This window comes from Gekko japonicus, unplaced genomic scaffold, assembly GCF_001447785.1.
Source record: "Gekko japonicus isolate JY-2015 unplaced genomic scaffold, Gekko_japonicus_V1.1 scaffold482, whole genome shotgun sequence".
NCBI classification, from domain to species: Eukaryota; Metazoa; Chordata; class Lepidosauria; order Squamata; family Gekkonidae; genus Gekko; species Gekko japonicus.
The window spans coordinates 719,599-731,409 of NW_015167068.1; the positions used below are offsets into that span (position 1 = coordinate 719,599).

The 11,811-nt window shown below is 47.5% G+C and overlaps 1 protein-coding gene across 1 annotated transcript in view; it reads right to left on the minus strand.

The window, feature by feature from the left end:
• Positions 1-11,811, minus strand: part of SOX5 (SRY-box 5) — a 587,891-nt gene that overhangs the window by 560,878 nt on the left and 15,202 nt on the right. The window lies entirely within an intron of this gene.

The following is an 11,811-nucleotide window of genomic DNA, read 5'->3' on the forward strand; positions in this document are numbered from 1 at the left end:
GAAGAAGAAGAAGAAGAAGAAGAAGAAGAAGAAGAAGAAGAAGAAGAAGAAGAAGAAAAATCAGAAAAGAGTTGTATGAACCAGCCCCTACCCTTTATCTGACAACTGCTGGAGTTCCCAGGTGATTCCAGAATTATCCTTCTGTATTCCCATCTTTGGATTTTAGAACAGATTGTGAGTAGACACACACACAATCTGATTTGATTCAACTGTCATATTAAAAACTTGAGTAGGATTAATACTAAAATATAGTTCTGAATCTGTGTGCAGGGGTGGGAGATAAAAACAACGGTTTAAAGGCCCTGCCTTACCACATGTGCTAAAGAAAGCTTGGTCCCAACCTTGCAGGTGCAGTCCCAGCAAATTTTTATATATTTTATATATATATAACAGTGAGAGGGTGCAGAAAGTGGAAACACTGGGGACAGAAGCACCAGTTGGGATGAGCCTGTTTGGTGGGAAGAGGTGCAGTTTTGGGGGAACTGGAACACGTCTCTATCAGGCATCTATCCGTTGAGCATCTCTCCTCATTGAAACTTCTACCTTCTGGGAAAATGAAACCAGATGACAAGGTATCAAATCAGAATGTTTGACTGTTGCCAGAAGATGTAGTGATGGCCATGGGAAAAAACAGCCTTAAAATGGGATTAGATAGATTCATGGAGGATAAGTCTATCAATGGCTACTAACCATGGTGGCTGAGGGGGAACCTCCACATTCAGAGGCACTAACCCTCTGAATCCCAGAGCCAGGAGGCAACATCAGGGGAAGGCCTCAACCTCTGTGCCCTTTTGTTGGTCATCCAGAGGAACCGGTTGGCCACTCTGTGAGACAGGACGCTGGACTAGATGGGCTATTGGTCTGATCCAGCAGGGTTCTTCTGATGTACCTTTATGTCAATAATTCTGGTTAGAGAAATTTCATTATTTATACAGTCACTGTTCAGGCCAGACCCTGACTTGCACATTTTGGACGGTATGACCCTAACTAAGATCCTGTTCACATTTTTTTTTAAATGACACTCATCTTGGTAGTGGCCGCAGGAGACTGCATGGACACAGGAGTCCTTCTCCTTCTTCTCCCATAGCCAGTATGTACAGAAATGCATGGCTTAGCAGGGCTTCTCCTTCTGCTTCTTAGCTGCACATACCCGCGCATCAGTCAAGACACAGAAAACATGAGCAATGAGTTGGGATGGAGCCCCTTCCCCCCCTTTCTGTCTCAGTTTGCATGGATGACAACTATTAGGTTGGACCACTGCTGATGGCCTTTCAGCCCCAGCTTACTTGATGAGGAGAGGGGAGAAGAAGGAGAAGGAAAAGGAGGAGGAGGAGGAGAAGAAGAGGAGGAGGAGGAGGGGGGGAGGAGGGGGAGTGGGTTTTTATACCTCACCCTTCACTACCTGAATGAGTCTCAGAGCGGCTTACAACTGCCTTCCCTTCCTCTCCACACCACAGGCATCCTGTGGGGCTGAGAGAGCTCTGAGAGAACCGCTCATGAGAGAACAGCTCCAAGAGAACTGTGACTGACCCAAGGTCACCCAGATGGCTTCATGTGGAGGAGTGAGGAATCAAACTCGGTCCTCCCAGATAAGAGTCTGGTGCTCTTAGCCACTACACCAAGCTGGCTCTCTAAATTAGAGTGAGCTGAGCAAACGTGACTGGACTAAAGTCACGGTAATCTCCGTGGTTGAGGCTAGAGCTGAATCTGGGTCTCCCCAGTTCTTGCCTGAAACTGTAACCACTTCACTACGCTGGCTCTCACTGCCTGAGAGTTTACAAGGGAAAACCAGAATAGCCAAAGCAAACATGGCTGTCATATAAAAGACATATATGACTGTCATACGAGAGCCAGTGTGGTGAAGTAGAGAGCAGGTGTGGCGTAGGATCTGGGAGACACAGGTCACTAGGTGACCTCTCTCAGCCTGCCCTACCTCTACCTCACATGGATAGTTGTGAGGATAAAATGGAAGAAAGGGGAAGGATGTGAGCCGCTTTGGGTTCCCCTTAGGTATAAATGAAATAATAAATAATGAGGAAGTAGATAAATAGGTACCGCCTCGGTGGGAAGGCAACAGCGTCCCATGGATGTGAGCCGCTTTGGGTTCCCCTTAGGTATAAATGAAATAAATAATAAATCATGAGGAAGTAGATAAATAGGTACCGCCTCAGTGGGAAGGCAACAGCGTCCCATGTGCCTCGGCGTCTAGTCATGCCGGCCACATGACCACTGAAATGTCTTCAGACAACGGTGGCTCTTCGGCTTGGAAACTGAGATGAGCACCGCCCCCTAGAGTCGGATTCAACTAGCTTTCGAGCAAGGGAAACCTTTATCTTTACCTTACAAACTATGAAGCAGTGTGGGGTCAAACACATAGGTGCCTTGAGGTACATTCCCTGGATCTTTTGTTCCCCTCCTCTTGCCCGTAAAGGCCAAGGACTGTCCTGACAGAAAGCGATATATTTACCTCAAATGGGAAAGCGTTAAATCTCAGCCTGTCTTTGTTCCATTAACTCCATATTGGTTTTCAGTAGTGCTCCGGCAACAGAGGCCACTATACAACCTATTCCTAAGCAAACATGGTTTTGTTTCCATAAACCATCTGTGGTGGTAAGGGACACTTGCCTTGAGTAGCTTAACACACTTGGCCATTTTGAGAGGGAGAACTAAGAAACTTTTCTTCACAGCAGAATGGGGGGGGGAGTGCCCATTTGTGTTGGGGGTGGGGGGAGACCGCCATCGAAGGAGGAAGACGAGTTTGGCCATGGTAGTTATTTTCATAATTCAGCTGAAGAAGGGGGGGAAAAAATCACTGGCTACCCAAGGTTTTAATAAAACACACATACACCCCTGTTATATTTCCCCCCCTGAGGAGACCAACAGAAGCGATACCATTCATAAACTTGGACAGAGTTTTCTTTCATAGGCAGAGAGCCTCTAGGAACGGCTGAAGCAAAGCCCCGAGAAAACAGATCTAATGGAGTTTGCATACAGTGTGTGTGTGTATGTGTCCGCCTCACAAACAGGCCGCCGGTATTTGCACGAGGCGCCCGAAACGTTAGCCCCCAAATCCAGAGGCGCTGAGGCAATCCTTAGTGATGCTGGAAGCTAAGTGGTGGCGACGGTATTCACGGCTCTCCTCCACGCGTACCGGTAATCTCTCCCAGATGTATAATTAAGGCAAAAGGAAAAAAGGAAAAAGACAATTCCAAATTGTGAGCAGTGCTTCGGGGAAGCGACCATTCACACAGTATACAGAAATAACTGGGTCTACTACTCACGGAGAGAAGCAGCTAAGCTCACCTATTTATTAAAACAACAAAACGAAACAAACAAAAAATGGCACATTCATTCTTTTCACCAAGCAGTGGTGGGGGGGGGGGGAGAGAAACCCCTCAGGTGTACTCCTAAAACTGTAATATGTGGAGAAATCAGTCCATCTTCTATATATGTTTTGTCCGTAGCAATGAAAAATGCCTTTCTTTTTTTAAAAAAAATCTATTTTGCTTCTTGTAATTTATTTAAATCTCAAAATTGGGTTCATTCAGGTCTACAATTCCGTCTTACGAGGCGGCTGTAGAGTCAAAGGGGAATAGATGCTCGAGTCTCGTTGTTTGTCTAGATTATATTGGGTTGCATCCAGTCAGCGTTTCTGCTGCTGGTGGTGGGGTTTTTTTGAAGGGTCTCCTTTTTACCATGCAAAATGACTATGTTGAGGATCTCATGTGACCTGCATGCAAAAAGGCCATGTGGGATGGGTGCTGTGGTAGGAAGGGGAATTGTGTGAGGTTTAGTGAAAAAGTTAGCTGGATCCAACCCATTTTTTTTTCCTGGGGCAGTGACTCTCAAACTGTAGGTCAAGTCCCCAGAGCGGTTGTCCTCATCTGGATAGCTCAGACAAGCCCGATCTTGTCAGATCTTCGAAGCTAAGCAGAGCTGACCCTGGCAAGTACTTGGAAGGGAAGCCTCCAAGGAATACCAGGGCCAGGACACAGAGGCAGGCAAATATCAAGCCACCTCTCTGAAACATCCAAACCCCACTAGGGGTCGCCAGAAGTCACCATGACTTCCAGGCATGCACACAAACATAAATGCTCACCACCCCACAAAAAAAGATCCCAAAGTTGGGTTGCCAGGTCCCCTCACTGCGCTGGTGGGAGGACTTGGGGGCATTCTCAGGGGTGGGGTGGAAGGGGACATCACACAATGTGCTGACGTCACCCGGAAATGATGTCAGTGATGTGTGGGGCGACACTCTGGGTTTTTTTGGCAAACTATGGAAAAATGGCCTCAAACCATAGAGTTTTGCCCAAAACGCAGAGCATAACCCCCCCCCCCGACGTCACTGACGTGCTTACGTCACTTCTAGGTGACGTCAATGCATCGGGGTGGGGAGAATATCCTCCTGCTGGCCAACTGGCCAGTGGCAGGCAGGAGCCCACAAAATCCGAGAATCTGGGGAACGGGAAACGTACCCCAAAGTGGGTTCCAATAAGGCCTGCCAAGTCTCCCGCTATGGCAGGAGACCAACCACTAGCAGCCCGGTTTGCCCTCCACTGCTCAGTAAACACATGACATAGAGGTCCGGGGGAATCCTACAGCATTCTTCCAATGTGATGTCACTTCCTGGGTCACACCAGAAGAGCTGTTGTTCCACTGGAACACTGCACAGTTCCATGTCCCTTTCCCTGTCCCTCATCCACCTCCTGCCGATTGCCAGCTTTGGCTGACGACCCTGGTTGCTACTCTCACACGGGGAAGGAATGACACTAAAACGTCTGATGCCACAGGCTCTGCCCCCCATTCTCAATGGGAAGGTCAGGAAAAAATAGGGCAGAGCTACCACATTCTCTCCTCCACAACCGCTCTGCAGCCTCATTCAGATCCAGGTGCTTGGTGCCCTGACCTGGGTAGCCCAGGCAAGCCCGACCCTGGCAAGTACTTGTTGGAAGGGCAACCTCCAAGGAATACCGGGACTGGGATGCCGAGGCAGGTAATACAAGCCCCCTCTTTGATATGTCCATGCCCCACTAGGGGTCGCCAGAAATCACCACGATTTCCAGGCTCACAACAGACTCAGAGGTTTAGCTCACTCCCAGCTAACAGCTACATTCATTGCCACTTGAATACACGTTGCTGGTGGCCCGTGGTGCAGCTCCAGGTTCGCCAAGTTCCAGGTGGGATCAGTTCTCTCGGAATGATGACCCATCTCCTGACTACAGCGATCAGTTCCTCTGAAGGATAGGGCAGCTTCGGAGGGTGGGCTCACGGCTCCATGAAACTCACCCCCCTCCCCAAACTCTGCCCTTCCCAATCCCTTCCCCAAATCTCTAGGAATTTCCCGACCCAGAACTGGCCTAACTTAGCCCTCAAGGCAGAATGAGTTTACAAGAGAGTGCCATTTCAAAAATATTCAGAACCACTGCCCCAGAGTACCAGAGGGGTTATGCCTTTTTTAAACTAGTTGCTGGGAAGCACAGGCAGGATAATGCTATTGCAGTCTTCCTGTCTCTGTGTTTCTTAGAGGCAGCTGGTTGGCCATTATGTGAACAGAATGCGGGACTTGATGGGCCTTTGCCTCTTCTTATGTTCTTATCTGATGTGCTTTGTGCATGGAAGAGACCCTTGGAGGTCAATATACCTCTCTCCCCTAGGGTTGCCAGCCCCCATGTCTGGGTGGGGGTTCCCCTACTTCTGGGGGCTTTAATCCACCCCTGGCCAGCTGGCCGGCAGTGGAAGCCCCACCCCCAAGAGTGACCACCTGCCCGGCCACCCCCTCCCTCCCACCCGATTTAAAGGACTTTAGCTGACTGGTGGGGACCACATGGCTGGAGGGCCCTTTAAACCTAGCAGGAGGGAGGGAGAGGGGTGCTTGGAGGGCTACCTCCAACCAGCTGGAGGGTCCCTTAAATCTAGGAGGAGGGTGGGAGAGGGGCGGTTGGAGGGCCACACAGCTCACAAAAAAAGTCCCTGCCAATCAGCTGAAGCTCTTTAAATCGGGCAGGAGGGGAGGGAGGGGGGGGGTGGTTGCTCCTGGGGGTGGGGCTTGGGGTGTCCCCGCCCACCCCTGGGATGTTCCCCAAATCCTCCCGTCGGAGCAACCAGGGGACCTGTCAGCCCTACTCTTCTCCCCAACCATGATGCTCTGGCACTCATCCACTCTGAAGAGAGGCCCTCCCATGGAACACACTGAGGCATGCTCCTCTCTAGGTTCCTGCACGTGGCACGACTCCTGGTCCACTCCCTCGAGGCCCAGAGCAGGACACGCTGCTGAAGAGCCTGACGAGGACGTGAATGAACCAGGAGCACCCATACGGCATGTGAGGAGAGCAACGCTGGCCAGATAGCAAGAAAACGAGACGGAAGGAAAGAGATCTATGCTGGCCACGAATTAGTTTTGCCAGATCCGGGGATGGGAAATTTCCTGATGATTTTGGTGGGTTCAGCCTCGTGAGGGTGGGGGTATGGGGAGAGGAGGGGTCTTAGTGGGATATAAGGCCATCGACTCCACCCTCCGAAGCTGCTGTTCTCTTAGGGGAACGGATGTCTGTAGCCTGGAGACGAATTGTAATTTCTGGGAAGTCTCCAGGCCCCTCCTGGAAGCTGGGAGTCCGACTCCAAATCGAGCTGCTCCACAACCTTGTGGAATGCAGTAGGAAACATCTCACTCCAACTGAAAGCATGGGTAGGATTGCAGCAGCATCGTCAGCTGAGCACATTTTTTGCGCTCGGTGTGTGTGGGAAATATATTCAGTTTCCTTCACGTACGCATTTATCAGTTGCTCTTCTCCTCGCACGGAGCCTCCGAGTTACAACCCGACAATAAAGTCTAATAAAATGTCAATTAAAAGAAGATAGCAAGCACATAAAATCTACTCGAACTGAAGAAGTAGAAAGTAACGACAGAAATTTATATACACCTCCGACAACGGGGGAATGCGCTCAAGAACAGACTTAGCTTCTCAGCGAAGACAGCGAAGAGGGGTAGTCAGATGGGTCTCCCCGAGTAGGGAATTCCAAAATGGAATAAAGTTCTGCCCCGTGCTCAACTATTCTTTTTTAAATTATTTAAATCATTACCTGAGAACACACATTGTCAGTTTTCAGCAGTTCGTTTTAGGGGGTGGAGAAGAATATCCATGCAGTATAGCTTCAGTCTCGTACACACACACCAAGGGAAGTCTAATACAAATCAGATTTAAACTGCCTCATATCGACAGTGGTCTTCCAAATTTAAGTGGAAACAACTGGTTATATTCAAGATGGGTAGCCGTGTTAGTCTGTCTGTAGCAGTAGAAAAGAGCAAAAGGGAGCCAGTTTGGTGTAGTGGTTAAGAGTGTGGACGGGGAGAACCGGGTTTGATTCCCCACTCCTCCACATGCAGCTGCTGGTGTGACCCTAGTCACAAGTTCTTTCAGAGCTGTTCTCTCAAGGGCAGTTTCTGTCAGAGCTCTCTCAGCCCCACCTACCTCACAGGGTGTCTGTTGTGGGGAGGAGAAGAGAAAGGGATTGTAAGACGCTCTGAGATGCCTTTGGGTAGTGAAGGGCAACATATAAATCCAATCTCCTCCTCCTCTTTCCAGTAGCACCTTAAAGACTAACAAAATATGTGTCAGGGTATGAGCTGTATCTGCATCTGAAGAAATGAGCAGTGACTCACAAAAGCTCACCCCCTGCCACCTATTTTGATAGTCTTTAAGGTGCCGCTGGAGTCTTGCTCTTTTCTATGGTTATATTCAGTTATTCGTAATCTTAGGACCTCATGCCTTGGATACCACCCTGAAGGTCCACGGCCCAGTGGGACCTGGGTAGCTCTCTTTCGGGGAGTGCAGAGTTTCAGGCCACCTTCAGATCGCAACCATCTCAGGTTCAGCTGCTGCTTTATGGAATCCCCTTCCCAAGGAGATTCAACTGTCCACTTCTACCATCATCTTCCACAAGCAGTTAAAGACCTTTTTTTTTTTTTGCTTTCTCTGGTGTTACTCACTGATTCCCATTGACCCTTCTTCCTGTTCATGTCTTTCTGCCTTGTTTTAATTGTCTCTCTCTCTGTGTATGTGTGTTTAATCTCATTTTAATATTTTGTTATCGTTCGCCATCTCGGAGACCCTAATTTGGATGGAAAGGGGTCTTAGAAATTTGATCATTTAAAAAAAAATGTGTAGGGAGTTTGGTGTAGTGGTTAAGTGCGTGGACTCTAATCTGGCAGAACCGGGTTTGATTCCCCACTCCTCCACGTGCAGCTGCTGGATGACCTTGGGCAAGCCATAGTTCTGTCAGAGCTGTTCTCTCAAGGGCAGTTCTGCCAGAGCTCCTTCAGTCTCACCTGCCTCACAGGGTGTCTGTTGTGGGGAGGGGAAGGGAAAGGAGTTTGTAAGCTGCTCTTAGACTCAGAGTGAAGGGTGGGATATAAATCCAATCTCCTCCTCCTCCTCCTCCTCATCCTCCTCCTCCTTCTTCTTGTAGTGGGTATTGGGGAAGCAGGTATCCTCTGCCCAATCCTAGGAATGCTGCAGCCAGTCAGAACAGACAGTACTGAACTAGACAGGCCAACGGTCCAACTCTGTATAAAGCTTTTTCATATGCTACATTAAACCTTTCGGAGGAGTCGAAGCTTCCATTGCTGCTTCCTAAAACCCACCCTCCCATGCATACATCTAGTTCAGCTTCTTCTTGGGGAATGAAATCCTACGAATGTACTCTGCAATGGAAACAGCTGCCCTGCCTTTCAGATAGGATCGCCAATCTGCGGGGGGGTGTTGGGGACCGGGAGATCTCTTGGAACGACAACCTATCTCCAGACAACAGAGATCGGTTCCCCTGGAGAGAACGGTCGCTTTGGAGAGTGGACTCTATGGCATTATACCGTGCTAAGAGCCATCACCAGGCTCCACCCCCAAATCATTAGGAATTTCCCATCCCAGAGATGGCAACCCAGCTTTCAGATCTGTGTCAGCACCAGCGTTTCCTCTAAGCTGTGTTAGTGTGAGCTAGCTCACAGGGTTTTTTTAGCCTCCAGCTCACATATTTTTGTTTTAGCTCAGGGAGGGACGGCTCCAGAGCAAACTAATTTATGCACTAGCCAAATCGCTCGCTCTCACAACTTTAATGCCAGGAGCTCACCATGTAGAATTTCTGCTCACAAGACTGCACAACTTAGAGGGAGTATTGGTTGGCACATCTTCTGTTCACTTTGAGCCAGGAGGATGAAAGAGTTTCACTGGTACCCCAACCACCTACCCTCCTACCGTGTCCCCCCCCAAAAAAAAAACCTTGTTGCTTTATTAGATCACTTTTTTGCAATCCTAAATATATTATCCCTCTCCTCCCCCAACTTCTGGGAGTGAAAAATCAGTAATATTCACATACCCAGGGTATACCTCCTTGGGTGTACTGCTTAAAACCAGCCACTCGATGGCTGCTAAATCCGTCTGAGCTTGTCATGCGCTCAAATCACTCGCAATAGCAGGGGCTATATTCTTCAACTCCATCAAGGCAGCTGGGGCGGGGAGGGGAGAGTGGGAGAAACCCAGAGTATCAGAAGCTGTAAATATCCCTGAACCTATCATTATTAATGATATTCCAAAGCCCCCTATTTTACATATTTAAGTAATTTAAGTATTATATTTCATCCTGCCAGAGCGAGACCTTTAGAGATTGTAATTGGACTGCTAGAAATCTGTAATTTGCAGTTCCTAGAAAGTTAAAATGGGAAATATGGCAAAAGGGCGGACTACAGGATAAAAAGAGAGAGAGAGAGAGAGAGAGAGAGAGCAAGTAAGATGGCAGGAGATGCGATTTTCATTCCCTGGCTTCAAAATCTGAAGACTTCCACCTCTCCATTTCTCTCTGTGACTATTTTCACGCAGCGGGGGCGGAGCGAGTCAAGATTTTAAAATCTTCTGGGTTGGCCAGCTGGTAAAACACAGGTTGATAAATCAGTTTCTAATTTTGTAGCCTCTTTATTATTATTTTTTACCACCAGTCAGAAATATTCTGTTAAAAAGTCTATAACTGCAGATATTAGACGCTGCAACCACAACACAGGCGTATGCCTCAAAAGTCCTGCACAAATATAATTCAGAGACCAAACTCGGATGATTTGCCTTAATTGTTACCATTCCTAGGATCGAACAAATCCAAACGCTGCCTGAAAGACCTCCAGTGAATTCATAAGAACTATGCTTTGCCCTCTTTGCCGCACAGGGCATTTCACACCCACACACATTGTGATATTGTACATACTTATATAATCTGTTTCCAATTGCATAATGAAAGCGAGGCGGAAGAAAGCCTACCGATGCAGAAATACCTTGAGATAAATAGGACCCATCTCTGGGGTGACACAAAAACTTTACAGATGTGTTCTTCAAAGAATGGATAGACAGAGTTTGGACAGTGTGGATCCGCAACAGTTCTAGCCAAAATTGTAAGTCTGTATGCACGGGGTTACTGTGTACATGTATATGCATATAAGTACAGATACGAGCCTACTAGAGATGTGAAGGCCTGGAAAAAAACCGGAAAAATTCGGGGGGAAAACGTTTTTCTCCCCGAAGCCTTTTTTGTTTTTTTCCCGAAAAACTGGAAAAATTGAAAAAAGAAAAGGAAAGGAAAAAAATTGATTATGGAATGTTTTATTTTAACATGATGAATAAAATATTTTAAGACAAGGTGTTCAAATGTTTTCCAAATAATTTCATATATATATAATTTCATATATATATGGTATCAGATTGATCTAATTTCTGTGCACTGAGGACAAGCAAGTCCTAGGTTACAAACTAAATTCTCCAATGCAAGAACAAGATGCATTTCTTCCTTTAGGAGGTGCTATTGTCAGAAGAAAATAAAAAGGTTTCAGTTTTGTGTTTGCATGTGGGTGGGTATTCTGTTTGTAATAATTGTTTGGATACACTATATTTTTAATATGCTAGTTGTGATAATTTCACGCCAAGTAAAAATGTCCATAGTCATATTTTATGTTCCTAAAGTAACAGAATGACTTTCAATCTAGAAAAGACAAAAAAAATGCTAATGTAGCATTTTTTTCAATTTTTCAGAAAAGTTCCTTTTTTCCCAAGAAAAACTGGGGGGAAAACGGGTTTTTTTCCGAGCTTCAAAATTTCCGGAAAATTTACATCTCTAGAGCCTATAGAAAGAGAGGGCCAGTTTGGTGTAGTGGTTAAGGGCGTGGACTCTAATCTGGGAGAACTGGGTTTGATTCCCCACTCCTTCACTTGCAGCTGCTGGATGACCTTGGGCAAGCCATAGTTCGGTCAGAGCTGTTCTCTCAAGGACAGTTCTGGAAAGAGCTCTCTCAGCCCTGCCTAGCTCACAGGGTGTCTGTTGTGGGGAGGGGAAGGGAAAGGAGTTTGTAAGCCGCTCTGAGACTCCGAGTGAAGGGCGGGGTATAAATCCAATCTCCTCCTCCTCCTTCGACCTGGGGATTCTCCAGAATTACAGCTCATCTCCAGAATATAGAGGTCAGTTTTGGCTGAGAAAATGGATACTTTGGAGTGTGAACTCTATGGCGTTGTACTCCACTGAGGTCCCAGGCCTTGTCAGGCTCCACCCCCAAAACTCCAGTAGTTTCCTGGATCCGGCAACCTACCCTCCCATCTCCCACCAGTGGGCAGGGGGGGCCTGGCAACGCTACATATAAGCCATTAAACTGGGAATCCCTGGTTCAAATTTTACCACCACCATACTCATTCACTAGTTTTAAGGATGCCCTGCTCTCTCAAACTCCTGTTTCCAATAAGGGCAGAGGTCATTTCCTGCAGGAGCACACAGGAGCGGAGCTCCGGC